The following is a 14,512-nucleotide window of genomic DNA, read 5'->3' as shown; positions in this document are numbered from 1 at the left end:
TACGTGACCGTGACTCTCCTCCCTGTCAGCAAGCAGGACCCACCACTTCACATTCTCAATGTATACTGTCCTCCTAAACGGCAACACATTTCTTTTGCAGACCTCTTCAGCCGAGCGCTGAGAGTCGCGGGTCGAGACCCCCTGCGGATTGTAGGCGACTTTAACGCCCCCAGTCGGCTTTGGGGCTACCACCGTGAAGAAAAGCGAGGGCGCAGGTTGGCGGAGCTTGCGTCCACGCTGGGCCTCACTCTTCACACTTACCCAATTCACCCAACCCGACTTGGTGACTCAGTAACAAGGGACACCTGTCCGGACCTCACCTTTACTAATAATATCCAACATGCAGACTTGGTCAACACCGAGGAAACCCTCGGCAGCGACCACTGCAATATCAATACCACAATCAGAACTCGTCCACTCTCTAAACCCACAACACAAGCCCGTCTCCCAGATTGGACGAAATTAAGGCAACATTTCGACAACACAACATCCATGGTCCCAGCATTTGGTTTCACACCTTCGCTCCACCGAAACTCAGATTCAGCTTTCAGAGGTGGTATTGCATGTGGACCACCACCTACTCCACCTCTGGGAAGCTCGGCACTGCCTCGTCCGCCGCTGGCGCCGGCAGAAACATAACAGAAAGCTTAAAGCTCGAATTGCCGAGCTCACCCAGCGATCGGCTGAGTACGCGGCCCAGCTCGCCGACTCCAACTGGGTGGATAGGTGCAACACGGCAGAGCGTCAAATGTCCAGCCGAAACGCATGGCGCCTCTCTCGCGCCCTCATTGATCCAACTCAGACCCGTAGAGAAACACAAAAACATCTTCAGCGTGTAATTCACACCTTCTCTGGTAATACTACACAACTCGCGCACAAACTCAGGGACCGATATTTATGCAACATACAGGACACCCGTGGGCACGCGTACTCTTATGCAGGCTCTGAGAATGCTGAGCTTGACCAGCCGTTCACGCTCCACGACTTACGGGCAGCCCTGGGCAAAATGAAACGTGGTACTGCACCTGGCCGGGATAAAATCACTGTTACATTACTAGCTAACCTTCCCGACTCAGCTTATACAACTTTATTGGGCTACATCAATGCAATATGGCGAGGAGATACGCCACTCCCCATTGATTGGAAAACTTCTGTGGTCACATTCATACCAAAATCCGGCAAAGCAATAAACACGGACAACCTCCGCCCCATCTCTCTTACCTCTTGTGTGGGCAAACTTATGGAGACGATGGTGCGGACCGGTTGTCTGAGTACCTTGAGACCCAACATGTCTTCGCGGACACCATGAACGGATTTCGCCCACACAGATCCGCACAGGATGTCTTGCTTCAACTACATCGGGAAGTCCTTGACCCCCTCGAGTGCCCTCATAACGACAGGGTTGTACTCTCCCTGGCTTTAAGGGGGCTTTCGCCAATGTAACGCATGATATTATTCTCACTCATTTAAGTAAAACCAATTGTGGCCATCGTGCCTTCCAATATATCCGCCAATTCCTCACAGACCGCCCCTCTTACATCCGCATTCAGGATAACGAACACGGCCCCTTCCCCCTACGTACCAGGGGAACGCCGCCAGGCGCAATGCTTTCTCCCCTGCTATTCAATTTGGCCATGATGCGCCTGCCGGCCCAGCTGGAAGCCGTCGAGGGCGTGCAACATGCTCTGTACGCCGACGACATCACCCTGTGGGCCACACAGGGCTCGCTTGGAGACATTGAGGCCAGCCTGCAGCAGGCGGTGACTATAGTAGACCGCTATGCTAGCCGCTGCGGCCTTCAATGCTCCCCAAAGAAATCGGAATTTGTGCACATCCGCCCCTCTCCCAAATGCACTACAAAAATTCAACTTACTCTTCAATCAGGTCCAATTCCAGAAACACAAGAAGTCCGAGTATTGGGACTCTTCATTCACCAACACCGCAAGCCAGACACCACATTGGCTAAACTCCGCAAGGTGGGGGACCAGGTGGGCCGCATGGTCCACCGGGTTTCCAATAAACGCAGGGGGTTACGAAGCAAGGATGCCTTGCGGCTGTCAAACGGCTTCGTAACCAGTCGAATCCTGTATTAGACTCCATATCTTCACCTGCGGAAGCAAGATGAGGATGTCCTCGAGGTCATTCTCCGCAAAATCATTAAGCGGGCCCTCGATATTCTGGTGAATACCTCAAACCAGCGCCTCGTGGCGCTGGGAATGGTGAACACCTTCAGGGAATTGAGGGAAGCGCACTTCACAAATCAATGTACGCGTTTGTCGCAGACGCAGTCGGGCCGCCGCCTTCCTGCCCGGCTCCACATCAAACATACGACACTTATGGAAGAACGGGCACGGATTCCAGCGCCGTGGAGATGCGCCCTCCGCGTACGCCCTCTTCCCGCCAAAATGGCACGCGAAGACCATGATCGCAGACACCTGGCGCTGGCGGAAGCCCTGGCACGCCATTATGGTTCTAAACCAGGAGTTTTTTATGTGGACGCCTCTGGCCCGCACCATGGGGGGTGGTACACGGCCGCAGTCATCCACGAGGCGAAAACAGTCAACGGTCTTAGCTTCAGGGCCCACAACATAACTCATGCGGAGGAGGTCGCCATAGCTTTGGATGCTTCCCACTCTGACTCGAAATATATAATTTCCGACTCGCGAGGGGCCTGTCGGAAAGTCGAACAGGGCTGGACCCCTTATCAAGCCTACCGAATACTTCCACATAGCTCCTACATTGGGGACCCCGCTAACCGATATATTATTTGGGCTCCTGCTCATCAGGGGCTGGCTGGAAACGAGGCTGCCGACGCCGCCGCCCGCGCGCTCTCTCTCCGGGAAGTTTCCTCCTCCTCCCCCTCCGACCAGGACGCTGATCCTAATCCGGCCTATACATTCAAAGATATCGTAAATTTCTACCAATCTAGCCACAGCCTTTACCCCCGCCCATGTAAAGGCCTTTCAAAGGCGGATGAGCTGCTCTTACTCCGCCTCTATACCAACACAGTGCTGTGCCCGGCAGCTCTAAAACACTTCGACCCTGCTTTCTCTGGCAGCTGCTCGCACAGTGGGGTGGTGTCTTCGGACATCTACCACATGGTGTGGGCCTGTCCCTCAAATCCGGCTATCCCCCACCCAACCCGGGAGGACTGGAAGGCGACCCTGCTCGGCTGCTCCGACCTGCAGGCCCAACGGGCCTTAGTCGGGCGAGCCCGAGCGGCGGCAGACGCCACTGGGGTCCCGAACTAGGGACCTCCACCTAGTGTTTGTGAGGGTTGGCCCCTTCAGGGTCTGCTCATGCGTAACCTCCTGTATTTGTATCCTTTATAAATGTTTTCCACCACCACCAGATGTCGGGACACTGCGTGATGCACGTGGCTATCGGTTGCACGTGGCTCATATTGCACGTGGCTACCGGAAACGGACGAACTGGTGACAGCGGGAGCTTCCGAAGCGTCAAATAGATGAGTTCTTTCTTTTATTAACTTTATTTCGTTTTCAGCTAGTTAGGTTAGGTGCAGCCTAAAGAATAAATTTTAGCTCTTGGTCCTAGCGGCCTGGTTCTTCGTGCTGGCAGCTAGGTTTTCTTGGCGTTCATTATTTACCTATCTTGTTTAGATAAATATTTTTTTCTAGGCTAGTGGCATTCGCAGAATTGGTTTTTAACGCGTGTTTCCTCGTCGTTTCTTGTGTCTTCTTTTGGCAATTTGTATATTCTGAGAATTCGTAATATAGTTCAGTCGATGAGCGCTTAAGATGTGCAATCAAAAGAAGGTAAAAAGTACTCAGTGTGAGGCGCAGGTTAATCTCAAGGAAGCGCGTTTTGACTCTGTAGGTGAAGCGGGAGGCAGCGACTTTTTGTGTCGGTGTTGCGTACTGAGTGCGCGTCTAGATAGATTTGATCAAGAAAGGGGCAGTTTAGTGTCTCGTGTTGATGATTTATTAAATGAAGTACTTTTGTTAAGGGCGCAAAATTAGAAATTGCTTGGACAGCTTACTCAAATTGAAAAAAAAGGGGCCGACTTTATCTTTGGAACCAACGAGGACGAACATTCCCATGCGGGCCACGTGGTTGGGGCCAGCACTGGCATGGAAGGCATAAGAAAAGTAGCTCAGACGGATCCGAACCGTCAGAGTTATTTAGAAGCAGCTAAGACGCCGGAAAAAAAGGAAGAAGTAAGGAAGAATGAAAATCCCAGAGATAAGGACACAGATAACCGAAAGCAGGAGCCAACAGTTGGGAGAGGGAGAGAGAAGGCCCAGGTGCTTATCGCCGGAGATTCTAACATGAACAGGTGCAAGCCAGATATCTTGGAACGTGTAAGGGGTGATAAGAGAGTGTTGGTTGGAGCCTTCCCAGGGAGAACAATGAGGGCAGTGCTAAAAGAGAGTAAAAATAGGCTGTTGAAGAATTCCGCAGAGCGCAGTATGGTAATAGTAGCCGGGCTAAACGATGTCCTAAATTGTGACGCTGCAGGAGTGGTGGAAACTTTAGCTAAGGGAGTTGACCAGATCAGGGAGATAGCACAGCAGACGCAGATAGTTGTATGCACAGTACCAGAGGTGCTAGGGTTGAACGGAAAGATGCAAAAGGACGTGGTGACAGTTAATCAGGACATAAGAAAGTTAAGCCTGGAGAAGCGTTTCGAAGTGGATGAGGTAAACAGGGAGGTACATAAAGCAGGTTTCGGTAGAGCTTTTCAGCGAGATGGCATTCATTTTAACAGAAGGGTGGGAGCAGAGATCGGCTGGCGCCTGGCAGGCAGGACTGTAGCTTTTTTAGGGGTTCCGCGAGGACTCCGTGCACAGAGGTAGTTAGAAGTGAAGCAGAAGAAAGTGTAATAATGGAGGCTGAATCCCCAAAAATGGCAAAGAGTAGGTCGAGAAAGAAAAGTACAAAAAAGAAATTTAACACTAGGATCAGCTACATAAAAATGCAAGGAGGTAGAAAAAGAGCGAAATGGCTAGAGATAGAACAGCAGTTGAATGACAAAATAGGTGTGTAGGCTCTTTGCGAGACTCATCTCAGGGATCTAGAAGATCCGCCGTTTATGGAAGGCTACGTCTGGGAAGGGGGCAACAGAACGAGAACGGAAAAAAAGGGTGGATGGGTAGGTATGTTGATACACCAGGGAACAAATTGGCAAATAATTAAATCATCTTGTAAAGAACATATCTGGGTTTCTGGAACAATTGCCGGCATAAGGACATGACTAGGGGTAGTTTATTTAGGAACAGGACATCAATGCAGGCAAGAAAACGGGGATCTTGTTGAATATCCCAGTGACGATATAAGCCAGTTTCGAAACGGGGCCAAAATTATTCTACTGGGGGACATGAACGGCCACATCGACGATCTCGATGGATACACGGATTGTAACGGCAAGCTAATGCTAGATTTCTGTGAGCGACACGATCTAGTTATAGTAAATAGAGAAACAAAATGTGAAGGCCAAATCACGTGGGAATTCCGCAACAGGCAGACGACCATTGACTATTCTCTTAATGTCGTAGGAAATTTATAGCAAGGTCACAAAAATGGAAAGAGACGAAGAAGGGGAGTGTAGTCTGGGAAGTGATCATAAACGTATTATTCTGCAGATGGGGCCCTTGATGAAAAGAGAAATGGAACTTAGACAAAACGTAAACGCAAAATTAAATGACGATCAAATGGCGCAGATAGCAGCACACATAGAGGAAGCAATAGAGAAAAGCCCCATGGAAGACTGGGATTATGAACAGTTAGAACTACTCATAAGGAGGAAAATTCAGGAGGTTAAAGTAGCAAACCGCTGGTATGGAAAGAGGAAGCCACGGATCTGGTGGCATAAGGAAATCAGGGAAGCTATTGAACAACGACGGGCTGCCTCAGGGGAACACCGAGTGGCAAAGAAAGCGCAGGTATCTCAGGAGAAAATCGACCAAAAATGGGAATCATATCGACAAAAGAAACTTCAAGTGCAGGCCCTCGTCCAAAGTAAAATAAGACAGTCCACCGATCGCTGGATGGCTGATATACACGATTCCTCTAGAGGCGGAGCAAGAAAATTCTGGAACCATATAAGCTGGCTAGGGAAGAAGAATCAAAGAAAGAAGGATCGGATTCAAGCTAACGAGGGAAATTGTTTAAAGGGATATAACGCAGTGAACTACATTACATCAGTTATAGCCGAGTCATTTAGGAGCGATGATAGGGTAATCTCCGCAAATCAGGAAGCAACACAAGGTAGCAGAATGCAAAGCAGCTTAGAACTGACCAACCTAAACTGGAAAAAGGCAGAAAAAAATATTCCTAAAAACACATCTACAGGAATAGATGGAATTGCGATCAAGCTGATTAATGAACTCGGTCCATAAAGTAAGTAAACGTTGCTATAAGTTCTGGAAACAGTCATAACGAATAAGCAAATTCCGGACAGCTGGCGGCAGAGTAAAATAAATTTGATTTATAAAGGGAAAGGAGACAGGATGCACATAAAATCCTACGGGCCAATTACCATAACATCTGTTATGTACAGGTTAGCCATGCAGGCGGTGAAATTAAAGGTGCAAGCTTGGGTTGAAACTAACAAGATACTCGGAGAACTTCATAACGGCTTTAGAAATGGTAGGCGCTTAGATGATAGCCTGTTCGTGCTTACCCAATGCATCAAAATAGAGCTTTGTATTTGGCCTTCCTGGACATAAACGGGGCGTACAATAACGTAAGCAGGGAACTCATGTGGAACATATTAAAATAAGAAGGTATCGGTTATGAGATAATAGAGTTCCTACAGGAAATATACCGAGATAACAAAGTAGAAATTACGTGGGAAGGGATAAGAAGTACGGAGGATGTCAAAGTGTGCACAGGATTAAGACAAGGCATTAGTCTGCCAACCAAGATCCGTATAAATCGTGCTATGGTCTTTCCAGTTGTGATGTATGGATGTGAGAGTTGAACTGTGAAAAAGGCTGACCGCCCAAGAATTGACGCGTTTGAATTTTGGTGCTGGCGAAGACTCTTGAGAGTTCCTTGGACTGCCAGCAGATCAAATCAGTCAATATTGTCGACCATAAACCCTGACTGCTCATTGGAGGGTCAAATTGTAAAGTTAAAGCTCAGCTACTTTGGTCATCTGATGAGAAGAGAGGAGTCGCTGGAGAAAGATTTGATGTTGGGAAAGGTTGAGGGTCGCCGGAGAAGGGGTAGGCAGCGAACGCGATAGTTAGATGGCATCCTCGAGGCACTGCAGATGAAGTTATGTGATGTTAGGAAGATAGTGAGAGACCGGAAAGCGTGGCGTGACATGGTCAATAGGGTCACGAAGAGTCGGGCACGACTGAACGACTGAACTGAACTGAACTGTCCTATATCCCCGGTGCTGTTCATGCTTTATATGATAAACCTGGAACGGAGGATACAAGCCAGTAACCTAGGTTTTAACCTGTCGTATAGATTAGGTGGAAAGGCGGTAGAGCAGCGCCTCCCCGGTTTGATGTATGCAGACGATATTGTGCTGCTAGCTGAGAGTCTGGAAGAATTGCAAACTCTAGTTAAGTATTGCGGAGACGAAGGGGACGCTCTAGGCTTCAGTTTCAGCGCAGTTAAGTCAGGTCTGATGATTTTCAACGGCTCAACCGAGCAGGGTCTTAAAATACAAGGCCTTGAAATACCTAGAGTAGCAGAATATAAATATCTGGGGGTTGGGTAAACGAACGATTGGCATACATTGGAAAGCATGAGCAATCACTTAAGACCAAAGGGGGAAGGAATGCCGGGATAATGAAGCATAAGGCATTGTGGGGATACAATAGGTATGAGGTTTTGAGGGGTATTTGGAAAGGAATTATTGTGCCCAGTCTTAGTTTCGGAAATGCGGTTTTGTGCCTAAAATCACAGGTACAGTCGACATTAGCAACAAATCAGAGATCCGTTGGACGATTAGCACTAGGTGCCCACGGCAAAACTACAAATGAGGCGGTACAGGGAAATATGGGCTGGGCATCTTTCGAAGTACGGGAAGCTCAGAGTAAAATATTATACGAGGAACGTGTGAGGAAATTGGACAGTAGCAGATGGACAGCTAAAGTATTTAAATACCTGTACCTAAAAAGCGTTGACTCACAATGAAGGAAAAGAACTAGGAAACTAACTAGTAAGTATGCTAGTAACAAGGACGGAGAAATGAAGAGCATTAAGTAACAGGTGAAAAACACAGAAGGTAAACATTGGATAAATTCGATGGAAAAGAAACAGAGTGTGGAATTATATCGAAAGTGGAAAATGCAGATCAGGAAGGAAGATTTCTTTGATAACTCAAGAGGCAGTGCCCTACTTTCTGAAGCTAGATCAGGGTGCCTTAGAACACGCAGCTACAAAAAGAAATTTAACAATAGAGATGACGCATGTGCTGTATGTAGAAACTCCAGTGAAACAATTGGCCATATTATACTCGAATGTAATGGTATCCATCCGGAAGTTGGTGCAGGCCCAATCACTGTTCCTGAAGCTCTGGGGTTTAGAGATAACAGTTGGCGGGTGAACAAACCGGCGGTGGAAACTAGCAAAAAACGACTGTAAGATTGGTGGCTTAAAAGCAGAGAAGTGACATAATGTTAGTAATGTAGAAACAAAATTTAATGAATAGAAATATGGTTTAGTTACCCATTCTAAATCAATAATTAAGATATAGGGAGAAAATGAGCATGACAGCTACTGCTACCACCCCGTTTCAAAGGGGACGCTCCTATATTCCATCCATCCATGCAGTCGCTCTGATTTCTTCAAGGGTCGAGTTGCTGTGCCACGATCACAAGCGAAAAACACGGGGCCGATGCACTATGCGTCCGCTTGCGAGAAGCAACGCGTTCCATCCCCCCACATTCTTAGAAGCATACTGACCATATCTGCCAAGGTATCCTGCTAGCGGACATAGGTGGCCACCGGGTATTATATATATATATATATATATATATATATATATATATATATATATATATATATATATATATATATATATATATATATATATATATATATATATATATATATATATATATATATATATATATATATATAATAGAGCGAAGGGTACGCTTCATTTAAAGAAACATTTTATTAGACTCGACGTTTCGATCGGAGACCGATCTTTCTCAAGAGTGAATCTTCTTGGATAGTGTTGCGGCTTTTTAAGCATTTGGACATAGACCACACCTGGGTAGGAAAACAAAACGTGGGAGACAGAGGAAAGAGACAGATACAGTAGGGAAGGATGATGTCCAGGTGTGCCATCGCAGGTGCATCGCAGGTGCTGGACAGGCCTGTCGAACTGCGCTAACACAGGTGCCTGGATGCATAGTCTCTGCTGCGAAAGAATGCGGGCTATTTTCACTCTTCCTGGACACGACGGCCGAAGAGTGGGAGTAGGAAAAAAAAAAAAAAAAAAAGCCGCAACACTATCCAAGAAGATTCACTCTTGAGAAAGATCGGTCTCCGATCGAAACGTCGAGTCTAATAAAATGTTTCTTTAAATGAAGCGTACCCTTCGCTCTATTATTTTTAAGCGCCAAGTACGTTAAATATATATATATATATATATATATATATATATATATATATATATTTATGAAGCCCCGCTTCAACCAAGCCGGCCGAACGTGCCCGTGCAGCCTACGAGTAACGTGCTTGATTTGGCATCGTCAGGGCCTGGAAGGTTGCTTCTATATACAATCCTCCCTCCTGAAATCAGAAACACGGATAAGCAGCTTCTTCCTAACTCATTGCGCCTCTTTACATCACATAGTCCATCGAACAATCAGTTCTCGGACGCGGTGAATCGCAGCCTTCCACTACGGCACCTCTATCTCTTCTTTCACTTCCACCTTCCTCCCTTCCTTTACGGCGTGGTACAAGTGTCCGCGCAAAATTGTCACAAATACTGCACCTTTTCTATCCTATAAATCAATTTGAAATGTCGCTGATGCCAATCGTACTAACGCCTCCTAGACACCCGGAATTGCTTCTGTTTGCGAGGACGCGCCAATGAAAGGCGGCACACGTACGCCAGGAGATGTGGTGTAGGGTGGATGTCCCTGACAATGCGAGGCTGGGACTGGTAGGTCGGCACCGCTTGCGGAGGTGGCTGGCCTGCCACCGAATTTTTATCTGTTGTAGACCGTCATTGCGCCCGCCACCGCTTGGGTGGTGGACAGCGGCTGTTGTTGCCCAAATAACATATGGCACATACCGGACAGATTGGATCGGCCAAGAATTGGGTAGGAATTTTTTTTTTGCGGTACACTTGCATGAAAAAAAAGGAAAAAAAAAGAAAAGTGATTTGAGGGGTAAAGGAAAGGAAGTAAAAAGGGCAAAAAATGAAATATAAAATGAAAGGTGGCAACACACATGCTAGATTGACACTGCAATTGTAGAACAAGTCATGTTTAAATATTTAGCAAGGCAAACAATTTGACTCCTGCACAAAATTTTGCATGGCGGTGAAAACAGACCTGTGACAGTGTCCAAGGATAGCGGCGCCAAATGATATCAATATCGGGCGACTGAAACTGAGACCAAGCTGTTGCGATGGCCTTTCCATCAACTGCCTTCCGAACGTAGTGAAGCGACGGCAAAACAATAAAAAGTGATCTAATAATTCTTCTCATCGCAAAATGTGCAGACTGGAGAATTAAAGTGCCAACCCAGACCTGTAAAGATAGAAATTTAAAGGTGGGATACGGCATCGCAGCCTTGTAAGAGAAATGTCAAGTTGCCGTGAATTGCATATTTTCTATTCCGAAAATAATTTAGATTCAGGTAGTCATCAGATCTTAAAAGATGTCCATTTTTTATAATAATTAGAACGTTTCTCCGAAACTTTGCTGCAGTGATGTACGCTGTCGCCGGAAGTATAGATAATACGGCTCCATTGAGGGACACTTTTGCCAAACTATCAGCATATTCGTTCAAAGTCACATTTCTGTGGCCTGGTACCCATACCATATGTACAAGTTTCAAATGTCGAATATCAGGGAGAGAAAGGTTCTTGCTATTGCAGAATCCACTGACGAAAAGAGGGATGAACACAAGACAGAGTCGGATTACAGCCACTTTAGAAAAAGAAGAGTCTAATTTCCGTAAAGCAAGTACCACCGCCAGAAAGAGAACAAGCGGCCGAATTTTATAAGTTGCTGAACCAGAAAACAAGACCCAACAGAACTCTAAATTTGGACGCACATAAATAACAATACCATTAATAACACATTTCTCCGCATTCCGGACCGGGGACGACTAATTCGGCGCAACATGCCCACGGCCCGAACCCCTTTCGTAGCAATATGGTTATGGGGTCTGCCATGTAAGATTATCATCAGAAGTGACCCCTAAATACTTTAATAATTAAACCTGAGGTATTATTTGTGGCTTTTACATTACAGACAGACTAAAAGGATCTTTTATATTGAATACACGGACCGCCCTTTTGTTCCCATTTAATGTGAGACGCAAGCCACACAACGAATTCTCAGTAGAGTTTAGGTACGTGTGCAAGCGGAGATAAAGGGATTGGTTGCAAAAAACGCAATATCATCTACATATATGCAAGTGCGAACGTCATGATTAACTGGAATTGAGCTGAGTAGTTTGTTGAAAAGCACAGGTGAGAGGACTGCTCCTTGCGGCACTCACCTGGCTTGCTTATATCTGCCAGAATCAACGCGATTTATTGCACAGTAAAACTGTAGGTTTTGGAGGAAGTCAGATATCCAGGCTACGAAACAATGTGGAAACTGAAGAGCTTTTAATTTTTTCAATAGAATGCTATGTTCAGCACTATCATAGGCTTTGGCTATATCTATTGTTATCAAGGCAGAGTGCATTTTTTGGCGCTGAGCTAAAAGAATTCGACTCTCGAGGTCAGCATGCGCATTCCAGATGGAACACTTTTGACGGAAACCAATTTGACAAGGGCTGAGGATATCTTCTTGATTCATGAAGTTCGAAGTACGTATAAGTATGACACTTTAAATTTTTACAATGTTTGATGTTAATGCAATTGGTCCAATATTTTATATGGCCTTTGTTCTGAAGTAAAGGAATTATTTTGGTAAGTGTCCTTTCTGGGTGTATCCAAGCATATTTGATGGAATAATTTACTAGCTCTAATAATGTGTCAGGTGACTTCTCAAAAATAATTTTTGACATTTTTGCGGTTACGTAGTCAGGACGTGGAGCAGCGGCTAGTAATCTCATAACTATAGGCGAAAGCTCAGATACAGAAATTTGAGGATCATAACTGGATCCATTGGCATTACGGATATCGAGCATGAAGGAATTTAGACTAGAAACGCTTCTCCAGTTTTTTGGCAATTGTTTCAATTGTGTCTATTGTTTCATGGGGAGTTGTTTTACCGCGAATGTAAAAAACTAATAAGAGCAGTTCGGTTGCCAGATTTAGGCAGGAAATCAAAATGCCTAACACCATACTCGTCCTTCGTTTTTGCAACCGTACGTTTAAAAGTAGCTGCAACTAATTTATAATCATGCCTGTATTTTTGGCACTTGTTGTGGAGAAGCTTTTTTCATGTCGCCTTTCTACGTCTGTAATCTCGGGAATAGTCAGCATTCCACCAAACAGCTGAAGTATTTCCTCTTGAGCTCCGTAACAAAATATCACACTTCTTACGGCAGTCTTCAATCACCGAGCATAAGCGTTTTGATTTTTATTCATCCGTGTTAGTCACCGACTCAAGATTAGAGCATAACGTACACTGAAAATTATTTATTTATTTATTTATTCAATATACCTTACAGGCTCCTAAGGCGGAGCATTGGGTAAGGGGGGCACATGAACAGTGAAACACAAAATTAATTACTTACAGGCAACGGCAAGATACAAGATTATACAAAAGCAAAATACATCAAGGTCATGAAAAAGAAAGAAAAACACGAATAACACCCAATGACATGTTCTATTTATTTCCTATACAACTTTTCCAGCGCTTTTCGAAACAGCGCCCGGTCAACTTCAGAAGCGATTGTGTCGGGAAGACTATTCCACAGTGAAATGGCTCGTGGGAGTGCAGATGAATTGAACGCCAGCGTTTTGCCAGAAATGCGTCGAAAGCTGAGATTATTATGTAGCCGCGATGATGTGCGCAATGGAGCTTCAAAGGGAAAGGGGCATGGTCTCGGGCTATGAACATATTTCTGAAAGAGGCATAAAAGGGCGAGTTGTCGACGAAGTTCTAATGGCTGAAGCGAAATGTCCTGTTTAATTACTGTAATGCTGGAGTATGGTTTGTAATTGCCTGAAATGAAGCGAGCGGCTCTATTCTGCACAGATTCTAGTTGGCAAGTTAAATATTTTTGATACGGTGACCAAACAGCTGAAGCAAATTCTAGCTGCGGACGGACGAAAGTTAAGTAAGAGAGGCTACGTACGGTGGGCGGAGACTTGTGCAAATTACGGCGGAAATACCCTAGCGTCTTTGATGCTTTGCTACGAATGGTGGAAATGTGCAAGGACCACGATAGGTTGGGCGTGAAATGAATACCTAGGTATTTGTAAGATGAGGCTTGGGATACAACAGAGTCATTTAATAAATAATTAAGTTTGGATACGGTCTTCTTGCGGGTGAACGTCATAACCTTGCACTTATTAACGTTAAGAGTCATTTGCCAGGTCTGGCACCAGTTAGAAATTGTGTTAAGATCAGCCTGAAGAGCTAGATGATCGTCAGTGTTGTTAATCGTGCGATAGATAATACAATCATCCGCAAAGAGCCTCAGTTCAGAAGAAATATTACTAGGCAAATCATTAATATATATCAAAAAAAGTAAAGGGGCGAGTACGCTGCCTTGCGGGACACCGGAAGTTACATCGGATAGGGGCGAGGAAAAGCCATTAACCACAGTAAACTGCTGACGCAGCGTTAAAAAGTTACGTAGCCAAGATAGCGTATGGTCATCGAGTCTAAGAGCGACTAGTTTTTCTATTAGGCGACAATGGGCTACTTTATCGAAGGCTTTCGAAAAATCCAGAAAAAGACAATCTGTTTGCTGGTTATTATTCATATTAAAGTGTATATCAGTAGAAAATTCCAATAACTGTGATTCGCAAGAGTACCCCTTCCTAAATCCATGCTGATTAGCGAAGAAAAAGTGATTAGATTCCAGGTGACGGTAAACATGGGATGCAATTATATGTTCGAGTAATTTGCAGGAAATGCACGTGAGTGAAATCGGTCGGTAGTTGTCCGGTAAATGTTTGTTTCCAGACTTAAACACGGGGATTACCTTAGAGATTTTCCAATCCAAAGGTAGCTGACCAACGGATAATGATTGGCGAAAAATATGACATAAAATGAGGCTGGAAGCATTAACGGTGGTCTTTAAAAATTTTGAGTTGATGTCGATGCCAGAAGATGTGGATACTTTAAGATTGTTAATGATACATGCGATTCCTTCTGCAGTAACGTCGATTGGTGCCATGAATGGGTAATCAAGTTCGGCTACCATGGGCACATTG

Source organism: Amblyomma maculatum, chromosome 10 (assembly GCF_055883805.1).
Source record: "Amblyomma maculatum isolate TAMU_Amacu chromosome 10, ASM5588380v1, whole genome shotgun sequence".
Lineage (NCBI taxonomy): Eukaryota > Metazoa > Arthropoda > Arachnida > Ixodida > Ixodidae > Amblyomma > Amblyomma maculatum.
Note: the sequence above shows the minus strand (reverse complement) of the source record.